Source organism: Thunnus thynnus, chromosome 14, assembly GCF_963924715.1.
Source record: "Thunnus thynnus chromosome 14, fThuThy2.1, whole genome shotgun sequence".
Lineage (NCBI taxonomy): Eukaryota > Metazoa > Chordata > Actinopteri > Scombriformes > Scombridae > Thunnus > Thunnus thynnus.
In genome coordinates this window covers 12008615-12032335 of record NC_089530.1, presented here as the reverse complement: position 1 = coordinate 12032335, position 23721 = coordinate 12008615, and positions in this window count along the sequence as shown.

The window sequence follows — 23721 nt, the reverse complement described above, 5'->3', positions numbered from 1 at the left end:
AATAGGGTGCACAGAATAATCCATACTCTCGTTATATCAATCGTCCACGGTTTTAAAAGCTCAATCACTCGAGGAAAACGGAACATAAACATGTAGATAAAACAATAAACAATAAAACAATCCACCAGGTGTCAGTGTGAAGCTCTGGGTCAGCTGCTGAGCAGCTGCACGGAAGTCATATAAGGAAGTAAATATTTATTATTATATATTATTTAATATTATATAATATTGCAAATGTCGACCAATACAGTCTTATCTTATCTTATCTTATCTTATCTTATCTTATTTCCCAAAGTATTGATGTAACACTAAGACAATACTAAAAACATGCTACAAATCAGTAAATGTCACACTGAATCCCGAATTCCATTGAAAGAGCAAACAGGTTTCAGAGACAATCAGGTTGATATACATCTGGTGTTTATTTAGATGAAACTATTTGTGGGCTTTATGGCTGTGTATTGTAGCCTCTGGTGAATTAGAGTGTGTGTGTATATGTGTGTATTGGAGGGTGCTACAGGAATAATCAGGGGACCGTTCGGTACTTGAACATCTGTTGTGAACAAATCAAAGTCACCATTACTGATGCGCACTATTTACAATAGCTTTGCTCCTTCTGCAGTGCATTACAGGCGTGTTAACTCTCACAGACTGTTTCACACTCTGATCCATTAGTGATACATTTAATGCAATGGTCAGAAATCTTTCAAGCTTGAACATATGTATTACCTAGACTTAAATGACTCTTTATGTGACATTTATTTTATTTCACCCCAGAAAGGAATGACTGCTGTCACAAAACAGCTAATCAGATAGAAAATAAGGCATTTACATGTATCTTGGTGGGATTTCTGGGCATAATGAGCTTTAGAGCACCAAGTCTGAAAAGCATTTCTGGCTTAATGACTGACTCATATCCAACTCCTCAGCAAGCCAAGCAGCAAAAAGCTGTCACAATCTTGCCCCTCTACTTTATGTTGCACAAGAATCCTGCTGTATTAGTGCCTCTCTTCGCTGATTGTCCTATTCAACTACAAAAAATAAAATGAAATCACAACAAATTATCAGTGATGCATTTTCCATTTCCAACACAGTAATGGCAATGTGATAATAGCAGGCTTCTTGCTTGCTCAGGCTATTCACACTGTGCAAATCACTGAACCAAAAATCCAAGGTACGCTGCACCTGAATATTAGCAGAAAAAAACAGCTATCTGCAGAAAAAAAGCTGTGATGTGAACTTTACATGACTGATAGCCACACACTGTGGATCATATAACACTAGCAGGAGTAATTATAATATGCAATTAAATGTGATTAAAGTACTGTATACTTGCAGTGGAAAGTCAGCACAGCAGCAACAGTGCTTTATCCTTAAATGGATAATTTATCCATTAATCTATACATTTCCCTCTATATAGTTGAGAGTGTAAAGGTCATTAAGTCGATTTGATACAAAAATGCTCATCTATATTGTGACTATAATGTTGAAGCGCTGGCACTTTGAGTTCACAGGTAAAATCACTCGCCCCGATGCAGATAAAGCCTTAAAGCTAAACCAACTTAGACAACCAGCACTGCTGCCAGCTCCGAGCTTTGTCTCTCACTTCAACACAGACAGGACATCACGTAGGAACCACACATGTCACATTGACTTACCACCAAGGAGGGTAAAATTCACAAAGGAAGAGCAAAAGAAGAGAGTCAATGAACGAGAATGAGAGACACACAAATCAATAGAATGACACTGTGCCAAACAAAAGGGTTTTCACAGACGTCTACGCAGTTGTGCAATGGAGCATGGAGGAAGTCTATGTGGGCAGCAAAGAGGGCCTGTAATACCTAAAGCCTGTTTGAGGAGCGCTTTTTGTGTGTATGTGCCCTTTAAAAGTGCTTTTCAACAAATGTAAGTAACCAGTTTTGATTGATGTATGTGGGTAAGAAATGTGATTCTTGTTCACACTTGATTGTGTGGATAAAATTCTATGCAAATTAAAAAATTAAGAGACAGTGATGTAACTTGGTTGCTATACTACGAGTCCTGACCTGACCTCACACCTTCTGCATAGTAGACCTTTAAATTTAGCACTTTGAATAAATATAGACATACAGAGCAGGTGAGAATTGTAAGTCAGGCAGTGAGAAAAAACTGAAACGAGAGGCAGATCACACTTCCACCTCCTTCCATGGTGGGTTAGTGCTTCAGGGGAGGTGATCATTAGGAAAATAGGAGAGTGGGTGCAGGTTGCTGGCTGAGAGATGGATAACTCTGTTAGGCATGGCAGACAGAGCTGCAGTGAAGGCTGTAAACAGGTCAGACCTGTGGCACCCTTATGGGCATCTCAAACGAAGAGAGCTGCAGTTATTGGTCCACTCCCCCACTAATCATGATTAATGGAAACTTAAAGAAAAAGAAACAGCAAGGCTGTCACGGTTTGTGTTAAGGTTTCATATTGCATCATCTGCTTTTGTTTCCCTTTTCTTTTGCATTGGGACAGAATGAATCTTTTCGTATTGACAGGACTTTTCAAAGTAGTGGTAATAGCTGATACAATGTATGAATAAAACCGGCAATGAAGCAGGGTTATTACTTATGCCTCTACATGTGTCCACTGCTGCCATGGGGAGGGTCTGGGGACTGGTGCTCCTTGAATCATTTGAATAGCATTGGAGCAAGGTTTTTCTTTGCAAAAACACTGACAAAATGTATCCTTGGTATCCTCTCTAGAGGTAATAATATTATTCATGCAATGCATATAAATCTATTGCAACTATAGAGTAGAAATGTCTTTTTGTACAATGTAAATGCACTCTGTCAGTTATACCCCACAAAAAGCATTTTTACATGTATTCAGTCTGTATAATGTGATTGTTCAGCAGTGCTTAATATCTGAGCACAATATCCAGAGTGATATGAGAGACTGCTGAGAGGCATTTGAATGTTCATATGTATTTAACTCACAGGGGTTAAGGTCTGTCAGAGTGTCCTACATGTGGGAGATCACTGCTGTATAAAACTAGCTGATGGCGCCTAAACCATCAGTGGGCTACAATCGAAATAGAGATAGGTGCTCTCATAGATGATACAGAGGGTTTGCGACCAGGGTTTCATCAGAGCAGTGCACAGGCCTTGTCATTCCTACCAACATATTAACATACAAGGACTACCAACTGGGGTGCCTGGGGACCCCAAGAATAAACTACTGTAAGAAACAACCATCATAGTAAAATGTCAACTTATTGCTTCTCAGAACATTATTAGTTAGGGAAATAATGTCATCTGAAAAAAACAGATTATTATTATTTTTGGAAAATTACAGTTAATTTGCTTATTGTGAAAAAAGAAAATATATACTTTTCTTTAATACAAATTGCAGATTTTATCCCAAGTAGTCTTTCCACAAATTCTTCAAAATGACTGACAGAGTGCCCTGGGTCCCCCAGGACGCCAATGCATTGGTATTTTTAAAAAGCACTAATTAAAACAGAAACAAAAAACAATCCAATGAAGTCATTTGGAACAAATTGACTGTCAAGGTCATGAAAAATTGGGATGATAGAATAAAGCACCCGTGAGATGTGACAAAAAGTATACCTCTGGGGTCTGCGGGTACCCCAGTCAGTAGGATTAAGGTTAAATGTTTGGAAAGTCTTGTTCGCCTGCATTAGTTAGCAACATTATATGATTAATTGTGTTTTTTTTAATGTGTACATGTTATTGTCTCAGTTTACCTGTTGTTCTGAATTATTTCCACTTTGAGCAGATGGATGGATTGTGATACCATGATGAATCATCATCATCCAGGCCTCTTAGAAGTAAATCCATCCTCTAAGTCAGCCTCCGAATGCACAAGGATATACCAAAATATTTTCTTCCATGTTGTACAACCTCATTCATTTCGAACACAGCAAGATTACAGCAAAGCATAGTGATTAAAGTTTTTAGTACACAATGTACTGTCGATTATCCTCTTCATAAGTACCTGCACTTAAGCACTGACTATTACTGGCCTGACAAAATGACTCATTTAAGGACAAATGGAAGATCCTGTACCAATCAACTCCATTGCCATAGAAGAATGTTGATACTGGACAATTCTGCAAAACCCTGAATTTGTGTGGTATGCTATTGTTGTCCATTGCCAACAATTAAAAATCTATCTTTCCACAATATTTGCACATGTATGCCTATCCACCACTCTAACCTCCACGCACTTATTTTCCGCCTCGTTACATTAAGGGCACACTACTTCATGCATTTGCACCAAACATTAGCATCAGGCATGTACAGAAACAGGTGATTCAGGGTCAAAAATAAACATAATGCATTCTTACACCGTTACAGAAATCATACAAAGTTTATTATATTTTGACTGTTTATTGCCTTTTGAAGGCTTGTTAGTCTTTTGTTCAATGACAGTGGTTCCTCATTTTGGAAAATCATCAAACCGGCTTGCGCACACTCCTCATATATTGTTAGAAATAAGCAAATCCTCATTCTGTCTCTCTGTTTGCATACTTCTCTGTGTTTCATCGCCATAATAATGCTTTCGGAACAGGTTCTAAGTCATCTTCTTCCTGTTGTATTATTAGCTGTAACTTTCAGCACATGGCCAGAACTCTTTGTTTTGTGTTTCACCTTTGGGATTTTTTTCTCTGGTGTCATCTCCAGGGGCTTGCAAACTCCACCTTCTGGCATGGAGGCACACACCTCCAGTTGCAGAGAGTATGGTTGCATTTGCACCCAGCACCGTATTCAAAAGCCTTTGAGAACATGCCAAATTTGATTTGGAATTTAGCGTATAGAAGTCTAAGGGGCCTTTGGGAAATGGTGCCCTCTCACTCCGCAGAAAGAGACAGATTAGAGGTAATCAGCTCCTCCCACTGTATTCAGTCTCTCACCTCTCTCTGCTCCTTGATACACTTTGTTGTTTACCAAGAGAAGCGATCCATCAAAGCCTTGGGAAGATGACACGTGGGAGAAAGCAATGCCAATACACTAAGTCTGTGGGAAAGACTCCAGCCTACTGTCAGGTGAAATATAATAGAAAATGCATTTGTTTGATGTTTGACAGAAGACAATACAAAAAATGAAACAATGATGAAATTGACCATGGCGTCCCACTATGCATTATGATTACCTAGATGCCAAGATTTAATTTATATGTGAACATTAATGACACACCTTTAAAGAATATTATACCAGCATGTGAATGAAGATGGTGGTATAGTATAACTAAGACAGTTGCATTGCATGTTAAAACAGCTCTTACATTTAATTCTGCAGAATCTTTTCAGAACAGGTGTGGAAAATGGAAACATTTGCAAGTCAGTCAGCAATTACCTACATACCTCTGCATTAATTTAATCTGCGGACTGATTTAGGTAAAATAAATAGATATCTAAGTTCAATTACACAATCAAGTCTTTCATCACACCTTCCACACTGCACTCTCTCAGCAGAAGGAAACTGAAGCTCATTAGCACAGATGATCTGTAATTGATGTCTGGAACGATACCAAAACACGAGTTAATATTCCAAATCCAGCACCCTGTAGCAGAACCAACAGACGCAAGAGCACAAACAAATATGTCTCTTCTGATGTTCTGGAGGCCTGGGGAGTACTGTTGAGAAGCAAAATGATATGAGATTGACAGGAGGTATAAGAAAGGTGTTGTTTACAACCTCTCGACCAACTTCTACTTTTAAGTTATTCATCAGCAGAATAGATGATGCCCGAATGAATGTGCGGGTAATTTTAAGGGAAGACAGGGAAACATGTCATCCCCAATAATTTCATTTAAATTATTAAATAACTCTGTCAAGCACCTGTCAAAATCTCACCCTTCCCAGCACAAGAGTAAGGCTCTCAGCCTTATCGCTATTTGAATCTACATCATGTTCACACTTTTATCTCACGTCACATTTACCTTGGCATTTTCTGAACACATTTACTTACAGCTGAGATTGGCCATTACTGTTGCAATGTAAATTCTGAGATGGCTAAAATTAGCTAAGTATAATTTTGCAGCTGCAGTGCATTAATGTGTATGTGTGTGTGTGTGTGTGTGTGAAAAGGTGAGTGAGAGGTTAGCAGTCCTTATGAGCTTTCCAACAGATTGCAGGTGCTTAAAATTTTAAATATCCTAAATTCAAATGAGATGAATGACATTAAATTAATTCCAAATATTAGATGTAGAGTAGTAAATTTGTATCTGTGATATTCTAACATTAGCATAATAATTCACTCAATTGAATGAAAGGGAAAAGAAAAATTGTTTCTGCAGACTGCCAGTTAAAGCAGCAAATTTATTAATTTATTTATTTACGTTGCAAATGACCACCACAGCTAAAATACTCCTTTCTCAATACACTGCTTAGGTCATATTAAAAAATAATTATGTTGTTGTTTTTTACAACTTGATTTGTAGTTTTGACCATCATAAGAGGTCAGACCGAGCGAGAAACACATGTGGTCAGATCATCATACAGGTTTTAAATAAATCTATGTTAGCCTAACTAACCCTAACCCTCTAACCCTAACCTTAATCCTAAATATAAAAAAGAAGAACAGTATAATTACGACCGAAACTGTCTGGTTGAAACATCTATAACAGACATCCTGGTTCAAAATTGATCTAATGTACTTGCATTAGTTTTGAGCGCATAAGGTTTGCAAACATTTTGGGTGAGGCCGCTTTGGGTTTTTCCTCCAAATAAACTGGCTTAGATAATCTGGATAAAAGTCTGATCATCTACTACGTGTATGTTTTGCCCTGTCAGACTTTATTGTTGTGATTTTGTATTGTTCCCAGATCTTAGGAATGACTTTAGTAAGCACAATTCATTCATCACAGATATAATGATGCCCAAAACTACAAAACAAAAACCAGGTTGTAATAATACACAATTATTCTTTTAGAGCCAAAAGGTTACATATGGTATGCTGTAGTACACTGTGTGTCACCATATTATGGTATGCTATCAAGAACATGCTGGTGAAAACTATAAAAACACAGTTCCCTCGTCTCCTCCAAAGTTGAAATGAAAATACACTTTTGTAAGTGAATCAAAGATCATGAGTCAAACCAAACTTTGCTTTATGATGAATATGAGAGAGGGAATCAGTAGAAATTAGAAAATTGTGTGATAGTTGCAGGACTCTGACAGCGTAGGGGGGCCATCAGAATAGAGCTGAGGGCATAGCCCGAGGCTGACTGGAGGTATCTCTGACCAACTCCTCTGTCCTCTTTCATCTCCTTCCCTCTTCACCATGGTCTATGCCACAGACACAGACATCTCTGTCCTGCTGGGTGAGGCCAATGCACTGATAAGAGCATCTCCGCACTGAGGTGCCAGTGGAAATTTTTGTAATGGCTTTATTAATGGCCTGAAAGGAACCCGCTCCTTTGTAATGAAGTAATTTAAAATTTTTAATGTTTCATATTATAGGCTCGTGTGCAAATTCAGACTCATCAGTGTAATTAATGTTTTGACGAACACACAGTACTGAGAGATAATTTTCTTTATAATTATAAATGCCCAATCTCACCCTTTCCACTGAACAAAGCAAGTATAGTACAGACAGACACTGTGCACATTACCTTTTTGCTGTGAGATGATGCAGATGCAATTCTGTATAACTGAACAAACATCACCATACTTCTGCGTAAAGTTCTGTCCTACTTATACTTTAATGACCAATATATCTTCATATGCGGCTTGTATCAAGCCGCTGTAATTAAAAGTAAAGGGTTGTCCCTGGAGGCCCGGGCTAAGTGGATTCACTGCCAGTAAGGCATTCTGTTTGTGTTAGCAAAAAAGGAACAGGAAGCTCCTTAACTAAGTAACAGGAGCATGGCTACAGTCAGAGACTGTTTAGCTGGCAATTTGGTTCTGTCAAGGAGAATCAGCAAATCTCTAACTGTAAACGGTTTACTCTGCTTCCTGTCGCTGATGTCACTGCATCACCATCGCCTCTCAGAGCTGTAGGAATTGGAGGAGCAGCTGGACGGGCAGGGACAATTTATTCTCAGGATTGATGTATTTCTTCTGTTCCCTCCCCAGTTGACCGAACAATATGGTCTGTTTAATCTGCCTTTTAATGTCAAGTGTACCAGAAATATATTGTCAAAATATCTTTAAGTCACTTGTGGACATGAGGCTTAATGTAATTTATGATGTCAACAGACATAGATGGGGGCTGTGCCATTGGAATCGTGAATGGTAGTCTGGAGCACTTTTGGCATTTTAGGATAAAGTTGTTCAAGTTCACAAATTCTACACATGAATAATTGTGAAATAGCATTTTCATTTTATACACTGTTAACTCTTGGAGGGGCTACTCTGTCGATCAAGTTAACTACCTCCAATAACTCAATTATACACAATATGTCCTTTGATCAAATTAATTTCCAAGCTACCTAATTAGGTTAAGTTGATTGAAGGACATTTTGGTAATATTTAGGGTTGGCGTTTGCCAGTAATTAAACAGATACAGTAGATCAATGGTTGTCAGCCTCTTTTGGGTACTGAAGATCAAAATATAAAAAAGAATATTTGGTTGAAGTAAACTATTACCAAGTCTCTGTATTATTTATAAAATATATTTTCTCTCTTCTTTGGAAAAAATCCATTATTGAAATTCTGTTTAAAATGCTTCAACAGTGACACCTGCAGGGCAGGCAGGAGAAAGAGCAGTCTGTGTGAAGTGGTGGTGGGGAGTAGTGGGAGATAGTGGGGGGCAGAGGAGGATGGGCTCCGGCTGTCCTCCACAGGGCGGGCTCTCTTACATTAATTGAATGTACTTCATTTTTTTCATGCTAATCTATGATTGGCCAAGACATGTAAAATGACAACAGTTAGCTTCTTGTAGCAGCCCTGAAAGACTCTTTATACATCCATGGAAGGACTTTTAAGGACTGTTGTTAAGCTAACGGGAGAAATGATCTGGACTGTGCGGCGCAGCAGCGGCAGGACACCACCGGGGAGGCTGGAGAGAGACGCAACCAGAGAAACAACCAAGAGAGTTAGCTTGTTTGTCATTGTTGCTAATGACATCAGACTGGTTAACCAGCAGCCAAAAAGTTCAGTTAACTAACAAACAAGATGACCAACAGCCATAAATGGACTTTATGACATGGATACTTCATCTCCATGATAGAAAGAAGAAGACATCAGATATTGAGAGTCAGATACAGCTTCTCTCTCTGTCTCTTTGGTCGCTAATTTAATCTCTGACGGTTAAATGTCTCTCCTTAACAAGAATGCAGCAGAGATCATATAATGTGATGTAGGTAGTTTGCTTGTTGAAGCTACAGTGAGCTGTCTGGACTCACTCATTCATTTGGAATTGATCCAGTTTTTAATTGAGTGGTTGTTCAGTCACCTGTTGATGTTGTATGATTAGTGAATGAGTGTGCAGGAGGTCTGGCTGCTTGCTTGTGACAATTTCAGTTGGTTTTTAAGCTGAGTCGTATATTGAGTAATAAGCTTAAAGTAACTAGAACAACAAGTGTTAACATGTCAGCTTTGTAGACTATATTTTGTATGTAGTGCATATAGATAAGAGTGTGTAAGTCATATATTTGATACATGCATTAATACGTTCTGATGTGAACCTACACTTTTAGATCTGTAAATGTTTTTAGTGTTCAATCTTTCTAGTATTCACCACTGATCTGTACCTGTATCACATTATAAGCTGTGTGGTACTTTATATATTTCTGTATACTAAGACAATCCATAGGAAACACGTGTAAATCATGTGATATGTTGTCAATTTTTGATGAGAACATAAATCTGTTATCACAATAGAACAATACTATACATTTGAATTTCACTTTATTGGTAAAATGACACATCGTGAACAACTCCAAGGCTAAAATGAACACTTCTTTGTTTAGAAACAATATGTATGTGCTAAATGTATTTAAAGAAGCAGCCTTTTCACCACTCAGGGGTTTTTGTTTTTGAAAGCAAATTGTTTTATTGGCATATAAAATTGCCCCCCACCCCTCCAATTTCATCAGGTGGGGGACAGTGATATAGTATGATGCGATTTGTCGTAAGATTCTATGTTGGTTTTCCTCCTGAACTCCGCAATTTTTTGAGTCACCAGCCGCCACTGGTATGCACAACCTTTGAGATTTCAACAAATATCACAGCTTTCAGAGAAATGTAACAAAACAGCATATATATGCACTCTCTTGAAGGAGTGTGCCATATGCCGAACCTCACAAGTCAATGAGTTTTCCACAACATGTTCCTGCAGTCACTAGGGGTGTGTGGAAACAATGCAGTAGATGGTAATGACTCATCAGGGCAGTGATGAGTCATACATTTCATTGAACGGGGTTATGTTTTTAATTGATTTGACAACTCTGCCATGTTGGATTTGAAATTAAATAATGCCTATAGGGTTATACTTTCACCTCAGGGTTCTGTTTGAGGTTGCTTAAATCGATAGTGGGTGGACCTTTTTATACATTATTCACTAATTTTAGGACCATGTAGTCGGACAACGATCTAAACATGCAGACAAGGTGAACAAGGAGTTGTTTAGGGGGCAGATGTTGGACTGTCCTTGACTGGTCATTGCTGTCACGTGACCTCAATCTAACTAAGCATGTGCTTACAACCAAACTGAAGGAAAAAGCACCTGGAACTAGAAAGAAATGAACGTGGCTGCAGGACAGTCGTGGCAGAGCATCACCCGGTAAGATAGCTAGCATCTGCTGATGTCTGTGGCTCATAGACTTCAAACAGTCACTGGCTGGATTTGCAACCAAATATAAATATGATGACTTTATGAAGGTCTATGTTTACTTTCTTAAATTAGTTTCTGTCCCCTGGAATTGATTATGTATTAAAAGGTGTAAACAGTGTTAATGTAGGTGGATGTAAATACCCTCAAATTAAAGCTGAAAGTCATGAATTTATCCTCCTCATTTCACCTCTAATACAATGTGCTGGAGAACAGGGCCAAAAAGAACAATAATATCTCACTGTCCTAATACAGTGCTCTCTGACTCCACTGCATATTGATCTGGATGGCTATAACTGAGCTTTTATTGTCTGCTTTTTACCAAAATTTACAATGTATGCCTTTATGTGGGAATATCTTTTCTCTTTCAGACCTTTCTCCCATGTGCAGCAGCAGCAAACAGAGCATCCCTCAGTGACCAAAGAGGTCTTTGTCTGTGTTATAAAAATGACAGACATGTCTGGTTGTCTGTATGAAAGGTTACATGCTGACGGTTTAATAGAAATGCATGTGTGATCTAGGCAACAGAGCATTTCTTAATACCATACTACTCTTAGCTGTCAAAGAGAATAAAGATATCACACACTGCTTATCAAATAAAAAATCAATCGTCTCTGCCTCAGCGCATGTCACAGCAACAGGAAGAATTTGCACTGATTTTATCCTTTTTTTGTATGTGTGGCATTATACCAATTCAGCAGTTTAGACAAATAACACTGATAGTGCACATTTAGCACACTTTTATCTATTCATTGTACTGATTAAAGATAAGGCCTTACATGGTCCATTGTGTGCATCTATTGTGTGACGTGTGAAGCACAGCTTGTTCACGTGATATTATCCTGCTGCTGTTCTTTCATGCTGTGAGATGAACAGACAGACTGACCTTTCAGTCACTCTGCTGTTGGGAGCCAACAGAGCACTGCCAGGGTGCATGGCAAACCTTTTGTGTAGACAAGACAGCTGAATAACAACTCCAGCAATATTCTGCTCTGCTGCAATCAGAATCCCTGAGTCTGAAGGGAGGCAAGGATTAAATGTTTTTATACCATTAAAATCAACTCCAAGTCATAAAGATAACACACATTTCTTGCCATTTTCATTAGTAACATTAAAGGACAAAAAAGGATCACAGCCCCCTGAGTAAAACAAAGCTCGTTCTACTTAAGCCAGTTAACTGTATAATAGAAAATTAGTTCATTTGAATTTTCAAAGTGGATTGATAATGATGTGAAACAGTCTTGGCCCTCTTGCAATTACATTAAAAACACATAATGTGACTTCTTATTAGTGTTAGTTAGAACATCTGTGAAAAAGCAGGTGAGACTTTTAAAATATTTCAGCATGAGCTGCTGCTCACTGGAGCCAATTATATTCAGGTGCAACTGCAATATGCTGCAAAGTAAATTTATACCTTAAAGGGCGAGTTCAACCAAAATATAACATTTCATCTTTCCTGTTGCCATCAGTGTCTCCTTCTAGTTTCACACTGATTAGTGTGGAAGTGTATTGGAGGATGAGCTGGTGACAAAATAAATGTCACATGGATCCTTCTGGTTACAGAAAGTACAGAAAGTATCATTTGAGCAGAAAACAGTTTTAATTTAAACACAACAAGGATAGCTGATTACTCTGAGTAACACCATAATAACCATGACATGATTTCTTGTGAATATTTTTTGGCTTTTTGAAGTCTGTAATCCAGCTGCCACTATCTGCTCCTTCGTACTGAGCAATCAGGACGTCTTCAAGCCTCGCCAAATCACGCTGACTCTACTTGGTTGGAGACATGGCACTCTGTGAAAGAGGAAATAAATATAATTGGTTGAAATAACCCTTTAAAATGCATTTGCTCATGCATTTATGAGCGAGAGGCTCATGTTTCCCAGCTACAAACATCTCTAGTGTCATTCCTCAACTGTTGGCTCTTGAGGCTGTGAATATGAATTTAAACAGACAGTGGTTTTAACTCTGGAGCCAGGCCAAATGAGAGAGGGCTGAGCTAATAGCAGCCCTAGGTCTATTTCCATGTACAGTACTTTCTCAAGGTCATGCAGAAAGGCTTTAGAGCAGCGACAGGCTGCTTATCTCCTCCTCAGGCAAGACTGGGTACCTCCATTAATCAACCAGTGTTAGTTACAGAGGCAAAGCTCCAAGTGAGTGGGCAAGTCAAGGTTTGTGTTTGCATGTAAACATATGCACATACATTTTAGCTTTCCTATGATTTCAAGGTCTGGATATGGTCTCAAGATGTGTTACAACCAGTAGGGACCTATATGACTCCCACCGTATCCTTGATAACATGATACTTGGATAAAGGCTCACCACTGTCTAGGCACATATAAGGTAAGAAAGACAAAAATAAGGCAAACTAAAATGGCTAAAGTTAACATTATAAATCCAGACATTATTATAGGGCATATTTCCTTTTTCCACCACTATTATCAAATGAAGAAGTAAGGCATAGTATCTATGGCTGCATCATCAGTTGCTGTTGCAGCCTGCGGAAGTAAAGTCTGTGTAGAGCGCTTGGAACAAGATAAATGATGAAGTGAGGAAGTTGGGTACATTCATCGACAACACAATTGCCTTACTCTCCCCTATCTCTCGTGCTCTCTCTGTCACTGTCTCAAGGTGTAATGTACTGTAAAATGGAGCTTGCTTCACTAAGCCCCCTTTATTAGTTTTTCTTTTTATAGGCTGCGATTTGCACAAATAATTTCCTGGTCTCCATATGTTCGATATGGGCCAGCGCTCAGGTTTTCCTGCTTAAATTAGCACTCATGCAGTAAGTCAGAGCAGTGTTCTTGTGTGTTTGATATATACTGTACATCTGCACATGAGCAGTTCTTTTGAGCACTACACAGTTCCGGTTTCAACACATTAATTGATGTCACACTTGCTTCTGAATTTGACTCATTCCTCCTTCAGCCTTCAGTGTTTTAAAACAATGATATTATACAATAAAATTAAACAGTATTATACAATGATTCTATTAGACGAACATATAGGGTAAGCATTTTGTTAATATTTCCATGGACTGCATTATTTATGTTTCTCATCCTAACCTCTGTGCTCCTGTTCTGCCTGTCCTAGAAGATCAGCAGCCTGCTGGTAATTGTTAAGAGGCCATCTACTGTATTATGAATGAGTAGGATTTGGTATTCCCCTGCTGTTCTGAGGTCTTTCACTGTAAAGTCACACTGAAGGCATGCTATTGGCATGGTGCATCTGGGCCTAGTGCAAACTCCTTTGATCACATCTTCACAATGACAGCCTTGTGTGATCCTGCTTTAAGCTGACAGTGCAAATCTTAGGCTTGTGTGTGGCTACAGGGAAAAGGCCATGAGAAAGGATGAGGTTTAAATAAGGGCGGATTAGTGCAATGGATAGTACAACTGAGGGACATTCAGATGGATAGTGGATGTGATCCTGAATTATGTATGTGCATGCATGGTAAGTATTGCAGCTCCCCTGCACTGATACTGATGAGATACAGAGTGACATCAACACAGGGTGCATCCATGTTTTTTAATTGTTCAGATTCATAAGAGCTAAACAACCGAGATGTTTGTTTTTCTGTATTCTGAACACAAATAGAAGTGTCCTTCGGTGGGACTGACAATGCAGAATTGTACAGAAAACAAAGACAAAAAAAAACAACAGAAGAATGTGGTGATACAGGAGAGCAAGAGAGAAGAGTCTAAAGAGTTGAAGCAGATTGACTGTCCTCAGACGTCCTTCAGGGATGTCATGGTCATACCTTAATGGAGTGGATATGTCCCTGTAAAAGCTTTCACTCCACAGAGGCAGAGTGGACTTCATAAACAGCTCATGCAGAACTGTCAGTGCTGAGGAAAATGTTCACTTTCACTTTTTTTTTTTTTTTATAGAAAGCCTCACAAATTCTCAAGATTTATAAGCCAAGAGCCAGTCCTATCTGATACTGTATGACTTACAACAACTCTTAGAGATGAATCCTCACATCCAAATATCAATGAAGTTGGTGGAGACTTCATTTGAAAGGTCAACTTGGATGGTTTCCACTTTTGCGTGTTTGTACTTAAACATTGTGTTTCACTTTGATTTTAAATCACCTCCTTCTCCTTATGGCTTTTTGTCCTTGTCAAATGATGTATTGCCTTTTCGCTCACTCTTTGAGAACAAGAGGCTCTGCATCTGGGCGAATCTTCTGCTGAGAGGCAGGGACCAGCTAATCTGGTCCAACAGACACATGGAGTGCACAAGATGGGCTTAATGTCCTTTTGTTTACTAAGCTCATCTACCATAGAGTAGGTTTAAACCCTTTCATCTTGAATGAGACACTTCAGTGGTTATGAATACTTATAGTATCGAGGATAACCCCAATCATCTGCAATTAATACTCATAGTCAGGAGGCTTCACCCAGGCTTTTGTTTGTTTCAACAACATCAAGATTCACATCCACACGCTCAAAGCATCCGTCGTAATAAAGTGGCGACCACAAAAATAGCATAACTGTGGATTGTTTTGATCTCATGCCTGCAATTGAGAGGCTTTGAGGGACCGTGAGAGCCTGAAACACACCGAGGCGAACGGCAACAAAGCACTTGGCGGTATTGGACGGGGAGTCTGTTGTCATGAGAACACAGTGCAGGGTGGGAGGGGGGACGAGGAATCTGCCTGCCTTCATTAGATGAAATAGCAGGAGGGCTTTATGTGGATATAACTGAGATTAATTGGATTCTAGTGATCTGATCAAAATGTGACACTGTCATGCTGAGTTATGAGCCGGGCTCATCTGCCAAAATTACTACGACTCTATTTTAAAGCTAACGTGCTACCTAGCCGACGATCTTACGCAACTAACAGGTGTGTGTTGAAATAACACAGCTCAAGCATTGTCAGCTGGATATATGTAAGCGTCTTTATTCCATATGATTTCAGTTTTGACATATTTACCAGCACTTCTTAGTCAGAGCATCATCACAGCATCTGAAAAGTTTAGACAACAGTGTAAAGTTTTACTGTTGCTATATAGCTGTTTAAAGACACAGAAAACATGAAAGCAAGTAGGTTTACATCTTTATTATTACTATTATGACTATTATTACAGTATTAATGAGCACATGAATACTAATATTAATACTTTCATACCCTTTTCAATCACCTTCCTTCATCTATGCTGTCCCAAACTTTAGTGGACATAGTGTTAAAAAGATAAGAAAAATCCACATGCCGAACAAACTGTCAACTGTCAGTCTCATCACATCATTGGTCCGAGCCCGTGGGTCAACACCCAGTCAAAATCTTTGCCAAAAAATGAAAGCATCACACTCTTTCCATGTCACACTTGCCAATGCCTCTGGTGTTTCAAAGTATCACACTGGGCCTCTAATAGCATCCATCCTTTTATATTTGAAGATATTGCAATATGCTTAGCCTGCAGATATCCAGGCTCTTAAAGGCCTTGGCCGCCGAATTTTCAATCCCTCCTGATAACAATAATCTAAACAGACCACGGCCACTGGAGCAAATAAACAATTAACCTCCACAGTCAACCACAAGCCCATGCACTCCCATCTGTTCTCACACTGTTATCATACACTCATCATCCTCGTTCACTTCTTGACCTTCCGTTTGTCTTTTTGTCCAGTAATATGAACATGAACCAAGTTCCAGCTTCATTTTCTGAGAGAATGAAGAGCAACACAGATAGTGAGTAATACTCATTCAAATACGTGCCATGAAGTTTGGTACAGACATTCATGATGCCTGCTGACTTTGATGATTCCTTGACTTTTCCTATGTGCCACCAGCAGGTCAAAGTTTGTAATAATTCTGTGAATTATTTCAACATCTACTAAAATTTTGTATGTGATGTGCTTTTTAGCAAATTAGCATGCTAACATCTTTAACTACTGTAAGATGGTGAACATGGTAAACACTGGGCTGCTACATACAGTATGTACCTGCTAAATATCAGCATTTCACATAGTTATTGCAAGCATACAGCCTCACAGAGCTGCTATATGGCTGTTGACTCTTTGTCTTTTTAGACTTTGAACTGGTGAGTCAAGGATTAAGTCACATGCAACCCTCACAAATCTACATACATATATATGTATGTATATATATATATTGTTCTCATATTACTGTAGAATCAGTAAAGTGTAGTTTTGCTGTGAAAGCCAGAGAATAAGTGTAATAAATATATGCTTAGGTGAAAATAGGCAAAGAAAGTGCAGACAAACTCAGACTCAGACAGTCACTTTTCACCGATTCCATTTTCACTCAATAAATTAGACTATATCTAGATAGGAAATAACTTCTGCAACTCCTTATGACTTATATGCTCTCCATTTGATTTTGGCTTACTTAGTGACAGAGTTATTAATGTTTAAATCACAGAGGGCAGCACTGCTGCACAATCTGTTTAGGGGGGCTGATGAAGAATCTTGAGGCAATACTGTTTTGAAATATATGAACTCTAATTATATCAACATTTGAATAAGTTATCTATCAAGCTCAAATCAGTGCAGTGCATTCATCCCCACAGCATATCCTGAATGCTATTTACCACATTATGCATTAACTTAATGGTGCATTAAGAATCAGTATATGTCACATTTTCTCTTTAGAGACACACAGGCAATTCCACATATAGGGTATATTTGTTTGCTAATCATTTAAAGTGAGATAGTTTGGTTTCATTATGAACTAGTAATTATTTAACAATTAATGTTGCATTTTTGTGATGAAAAGTACACTTCATACTGTTTGGTACAAAAGGAGACTGATTTGTTCAATGTTTTGAATAAACTGGCTAATTTGAATGTATTTTCACAGTGGAAAAGAAGTGTTTCGAAACAGTTGCCTAGAGCATGACTGATGCATATCCAAATGAGCCGCCTGATTATAAAGACTGTGAACCTTGCAGTTATAACTGTTGTAGCATTAGCTCCAGGGGTCTTCAGGCTCTAGTATCTGCTGTGGTTAGGAAGAAATAAACAAGCTTTAAAATCCTTGGCTCAAAATTCTACCGCACTACACAGTAAAGAGTTGTATCAATCCAAAATGTTGACACTAAAAGCAGTGTTTGTTTGTTTGAAAAGACCAGCAGCTGCATCCTCTCTTTTTTCAGTTGTTCATGGGGGTAAGACAAGGTGCAATTACTACTCTATTGTTTCTGAGTGATCCTCATCATGGTGGTGAATTTCTGTATTGACAAGAGCTACAATATGTTCTTCAAGTGGCACCACAGCTGTTTGATGTACACGACAAAAAAACAGACGCGATCCAAATTGAGGTTTTATGGAAATTCTGAAACAGTACTCAAAAAAAACAAAAACATTTTAATCTACCATCTTCAACAGGTCGATGCAAAATTCTGCCTGTTTGGTATGATTTGCATTGATATCATCCTCTATAGTGGAAGACAATCAGGCAAGGATAAACCCTGCAGTGATACTGAGCAACTATCACAGCGTATCATTTGTTTTGATCACACTTTGTAGGTGGAGACAGCCATGAATATTTTATTCATCTGTGTCTCACATGTAGATTTCTCACTTGTCACAGTGTTCACTCAAATAATCCTGAAAGTGAATCCATTCTGCTTTTATTCAAAGAGTGGATAGTTAACAGGGACATAGTTTACTTTGCAATGTGTGGTACTGAGCCCAGCAGCAGGAAATTCTTTGTTGACAAAGTATGAAGAGCTGCTGCAACAGTGGGGCAAGGAGGAAATTTCTTTGTACCAGCTGCCAGGGTAATTAGTTCCTCGCTGAATTATGCATCAGCAGAAGTGTCAAGCAGTGTTAGAATCAGGCAGGTACAGAGAGGGAGGATGGAGGAGAGCTGTCACACAAAGCTCATAAAACCTTGAAATACCAGAAGCCAATCCAGCCATACTGGAAAGCCTCGGATAAGGCCATGAGTAGAACAACAGAACAGTAAATAGATATCAATATAACATGAACAACATGAAGACATGAGTGCAGAGACAAATGTCTTGCAATTTATTCATAACAGCTTATATATATATATATATATATATAAAAATTGAAAATTGAAATGTGTTGCCCGTATATTCTTGGTGTTTGTTTTTGACTTGTGTACTTGTTTGGTAAAAACTATGATTACCAAAAAAATCACAGGACTTTGGCATTATTGATCATACATTATAGAGAGGGCAAAATTATCGTACAAATACGATAATTATTGCACACCTGGCAGCGCTGAAGCAAGGTGTTCCTTAATGTAGCTCTACGCTCCTCAGCTCTAGTACTGCTGGTGTTAGGGTGACATTATGAACATAAAACATATTGAAACACAAAAATTACTGTACTCAAACTGTTGCCACTGAAAATAAACATTACAAACATAGGACAAAATATAACATGAAAATGCTCAGGTATCAGTATATGAAAAATACCACAATCATTACGCTAAACACCCAGATGCAGCCCTCATTGTGGCTGGTGACTTTAATAAGGCAAACTTCCAACAGGTTATGCCGAACTTTTTCCAACATGTCACATGTCCAACCATCAATGGAAACACACTGTATCACTGTTACACCCCGTTGACGAACAGTAACATAGCCACCTTTTTCCCAGCTTTTGGTAAGGCTGACCATGCCACCATTTTCCTCATTCTGAAATATAAACAAAGGCTAAGGCAGGAAGCACTGGTATCGAGGGAGGTCAGACACTGCTCTGCCCAATCAGAGGCCACACTATAGGACACACTGAGTGACGTACACTAAGACATGTTCCGGGTGAGCTCTAACGACGTCAACGTGTTTACGGAAGTGGTGACGTGCTTCATATCCAAGCTGATAGATGATATAATTCCTGCAGAGACTGTTAAGGTCTTTCCTAACCAGAAACTGTAGCTTGATCAAACAATCTGCAAGGCTCTGAAAGCATCCCAAAAGCTCAGACAAGCAGTGAAAGCAGCTAAGAGGTGGTACAGGGACAAAGCTGAGACCCAACTGTGTGAAAGCGACAGGAGATGCATGTGGCAAGGACTTCAGACAATCACAGACTATAGAGGACGAACGTACATTGACGCGGACTCCTCACTGGTGGAAGATTTAAACACCTGTGCGTGCTTCGAGGCCAGCAGCATGAGCACCAACACTGCACCGTGGCTAGCGCTAGCACAACTGAAGCGGGTGACCTGACCGGTGATGACTGCCCAGTCTCAGAGCACAACGTGAGGAGAGCTCTCAAGTGAACAGCAGGAAGGCAGCTGTCCCAGATGCTGTCCCTGGGTGGTTGCTAAAATCATGTGCTAATCAGTTAGCCCTGGTTATCAACTCATTTTCAAGCTCTCCCTGACCCAATCTGTCATCCCTACATGCTTCAAAATGTCCACCATTTTCCCTGTACCCAAGAAGACAAACCCTGCCTGCTTAAATGACTAAGGCCCTATAACACTGACATCTGTGGTGATGAAGTGCTTTGATTGACTCATCAAAGACTTCATCTGCTCATCTCTGCCCGGCTCATTAGAGCCCCCTCAGTTCACCTCTCGCCCCAGTAGGAGTACTGATGACGCCATCTCGCACGTCCTCCACTCCACCGTCTCCCACCTGGTCAAGGGTAAGCCATAGCATTGAGGACATTCACCACCCCAACCACAAACTGTTTCAGTGGCTGCCCTCTGGCAAGCGTCTCCACTCTGTCAGACTGAGAGGCTGAGGAGCTTCTTCCCCCAGGCCATACACTTACATACACAGGTAAACACTTAAAACTGCTTTCAAAAACGGACTGCTTTCAAATTGCTTTTAAAAACTTGACATACACACTTCACAGTGGTTATAACGTGCCACCTATGTCTTACTTATTTTATTTTTACCTTATTTTTATTGTGTACATATAGATTCTGTGATATTCTTTTATTTTTCCCTGTATGTAGCTTTATATTTTTATTAGTATATTGATATCCTGTTACTTTCCTTTTTATATAGTTTTTTTTACATTTGCTATTTGCACAGTTTGTTGGAGTTGTTGCAATTTCCTTTCACTGCTGTTGTACATGTACAATTATACATGTGACAAATAAATCTCTTGAATCTTGAATCTTCAAAACGTCTGTGACATCAGAGTATCTGCTCTTGTTAAAGTTGGGGCGCATGAGTTTCCCAGTCAGAGCTCCAACTTTGAGAGCCGCTCCATCATGCTTTTTCAAGTAGGAGGTCGGAAAATCATAGAGTTCCAAGTTGTCTGGAACGCAGCATCAATAGATGCTAAAATAACCTGAACAGGGGCTATGACGTGCTCCAGGCGGTAGAGCACCACAGACGTTAACGACACCCCTAGCAACAGCAGCTCTCAAATGTCAGTCAGCTGCTGCCATGGGAAACACCCACCCAAAAGATGGAAGCTAAGATGCTGTTTCCACAAATATGTCCAAAAATGTTTCATCCTCTTTTGAAACATGAAAAAATATGCAATGCTGTAGCATGTAATTTATATTTAGTTTCACCAAAAGTCAGTAGAATTCAAATTTCTGTTTGACTTCAAAATTAAAAAAAAAAAAAATCACAGTAGTTTGACAGTTATTTCTGTTGATAATTGAGTTTATCTGAAGGCTGAAGAATTCTACTATAAAAAAAATAAATAAAACTTACAAATTCCTTGGTTCAAGCCAGTACTCTCAGTGGGGTCATGTCCTGTCAAAACCTTTGTGCCTACTGTCAGAAACTAAGCTATGGCTCTCTGAGCATGCTGCACTGCCACTGTGTAAGTGTCAGTCACCTTGGTCTGGGATGGAGAGGAAATCACAGCAGTGTGAATAGGAGGAGTCTCCCTTTGGCACAGAGCACAGATGGCAAAACATTACAGCCCGCTTTACACATAGCTGTCTTATTCTGCTTTTTTTAGAATGACAGATGAGAATCTTTGAAGCCTTAAAACACACATCGACTCTTCAATTAATAATCCTGTTGAACAGGATTATTTCTTATATTTTTACCTTTACACAAACAGGGGGATCAACTCACTCAGTGCAAGATCCAGCAGCATCAGATCCGAATGCTTGCTATACCACACTACCAGGGTGTCTTTGCAGCCTAGTAATGTGTCTGCTGAAGTGGAGACGAGTGATTGAATGGGATAACCTCAAAACTCAAGGACTGGGATTGCTATTAGCTACTATATTCTCAGAGGAGAGGCGTTTCAGTCACTGTCTGCTGAGTCTTTTCCTAAGAGCCAATACACAGACACTGACATGCACACAGAAATATGTGAACCTATTCTGGAAGCAAAGCACATACTCAGACACTCAGGCAGCAGCACTGGCACAACCGCCATTACAAGCAATAGACAACAAGTACTGAACCGTGTATTTGGTACAAAAAGAAATGAATACTTCTTATACAAACTGAATAAGTGTGAGCCAAACCCTCTCCTCATTCGCTCCCGGTGGGTCATGCTTGTTGATCTAGGGCTAACTGGATTTCAGTTTCAGATAAGTGTATTCATGATTTCATTTCCATGCATGTCTCCAATTTGAACACATTAAATATTAAAAGTATCCATCCAGTATGTGGAAATGTCGCGTGCCAGTGGTATTGAACATCTGAACTCTAGTCTGGACTTGCTCAATACTCACTGCTGAAACACTTCCTTACTGTTATATGACACCGGAAGCTGAGGTATAAAAACACGTATAGTATATTCATTCAGATATCAGCTTGTAAATTACCAGTAACAACTCAACCTGGGTGAAAATGTATTGAAAGTAATTTAGATATGATAAAAATCCAAAGTAGTAATTGTATTGTTAATTGTTTTAGATGCTTTAAAAATAACCTGTGCTATGGCTCTTGCCTGATGCATGCTGGGACAGCCCCTTGTTATTGAAACCCTGTCCCAAACAAATTATGTTCATATACAATTAATTTACCAGCAAATATGGTGCTATATTATGCAGTATTGTACTAAAATGTAATACTACACGGATTTTATCTAATATCAACATAACAAGGAGACTTTTATATTTAACATATCGTCAAACTGTTCACAACCAACACAAAATGTGCATAAAAAATCACTTTATTTCACTACCTTTCCCTACAAGATCCACTCCTGGCATCTAAAGCATGATCAACAATTTTACAGTTATGTTTAAGCAAATCATTCACATACAAAATCACATTTTTTCCCAACCTCTATCAGCTATAAAAGCGTTTTAGTAGCCTTAACCTAACAGCATGCATGGTACAAACCCTGTTCTCTGGTGTCAAACTCCATTGTATGTCTCACCATCCACCCCAACCATGTCCTTATGACTTCTGTGCTGCATAAGAATGTTACACTTGATTGAAAACAGTGTTGCCAGTGAATATAATCCATGCATCAATTTCCTTTCCTTTATATACTTAATTAGTATATTCAGTAAATGTATTTTGTAGAAGATAGAGTTGGTTATTGTTAGTTGAAGTGACAATGATAATGCTTGTTTGTGATTAATAATGCTGTCACCAGTATATGTTTGGGTAACTGGGGTATCTGGGACGCCACTGTGAATACATTTTGTGTGTAACATGGTTACTATAACATAATGTGATATACCCTCACTTGAATGCTATCTCTTGGCCTATCAATTGGATCTTATTTGAGTTGTGAACCATGAGAGACAGTGCATATTTAACTTTAATGGTCATGGGGTTCTGGTGAGTGCAGAGTTTGCAGAATGTGAAGTGCCTGCCAACAACCACTGCCATCAGTTACGGCTGTACCATTATTTAGGTAATGTGTTTCAGGTCAGCTCTTCAGCTGAGGTGCTGTGCTGTGTGGAGTGAGTTCAAAGAGGTGAGTGTAATGTAGTTGATACCTCTACAGTTCCGCCATGTTAACTCACGCCGAGGTTGAGATATTGCCCGACATTTGAAATGGATCATTTTCATGAGGCAGATCCAACACACACACAACACAATTTGTGTGTACAGTTTTTGTTGTTA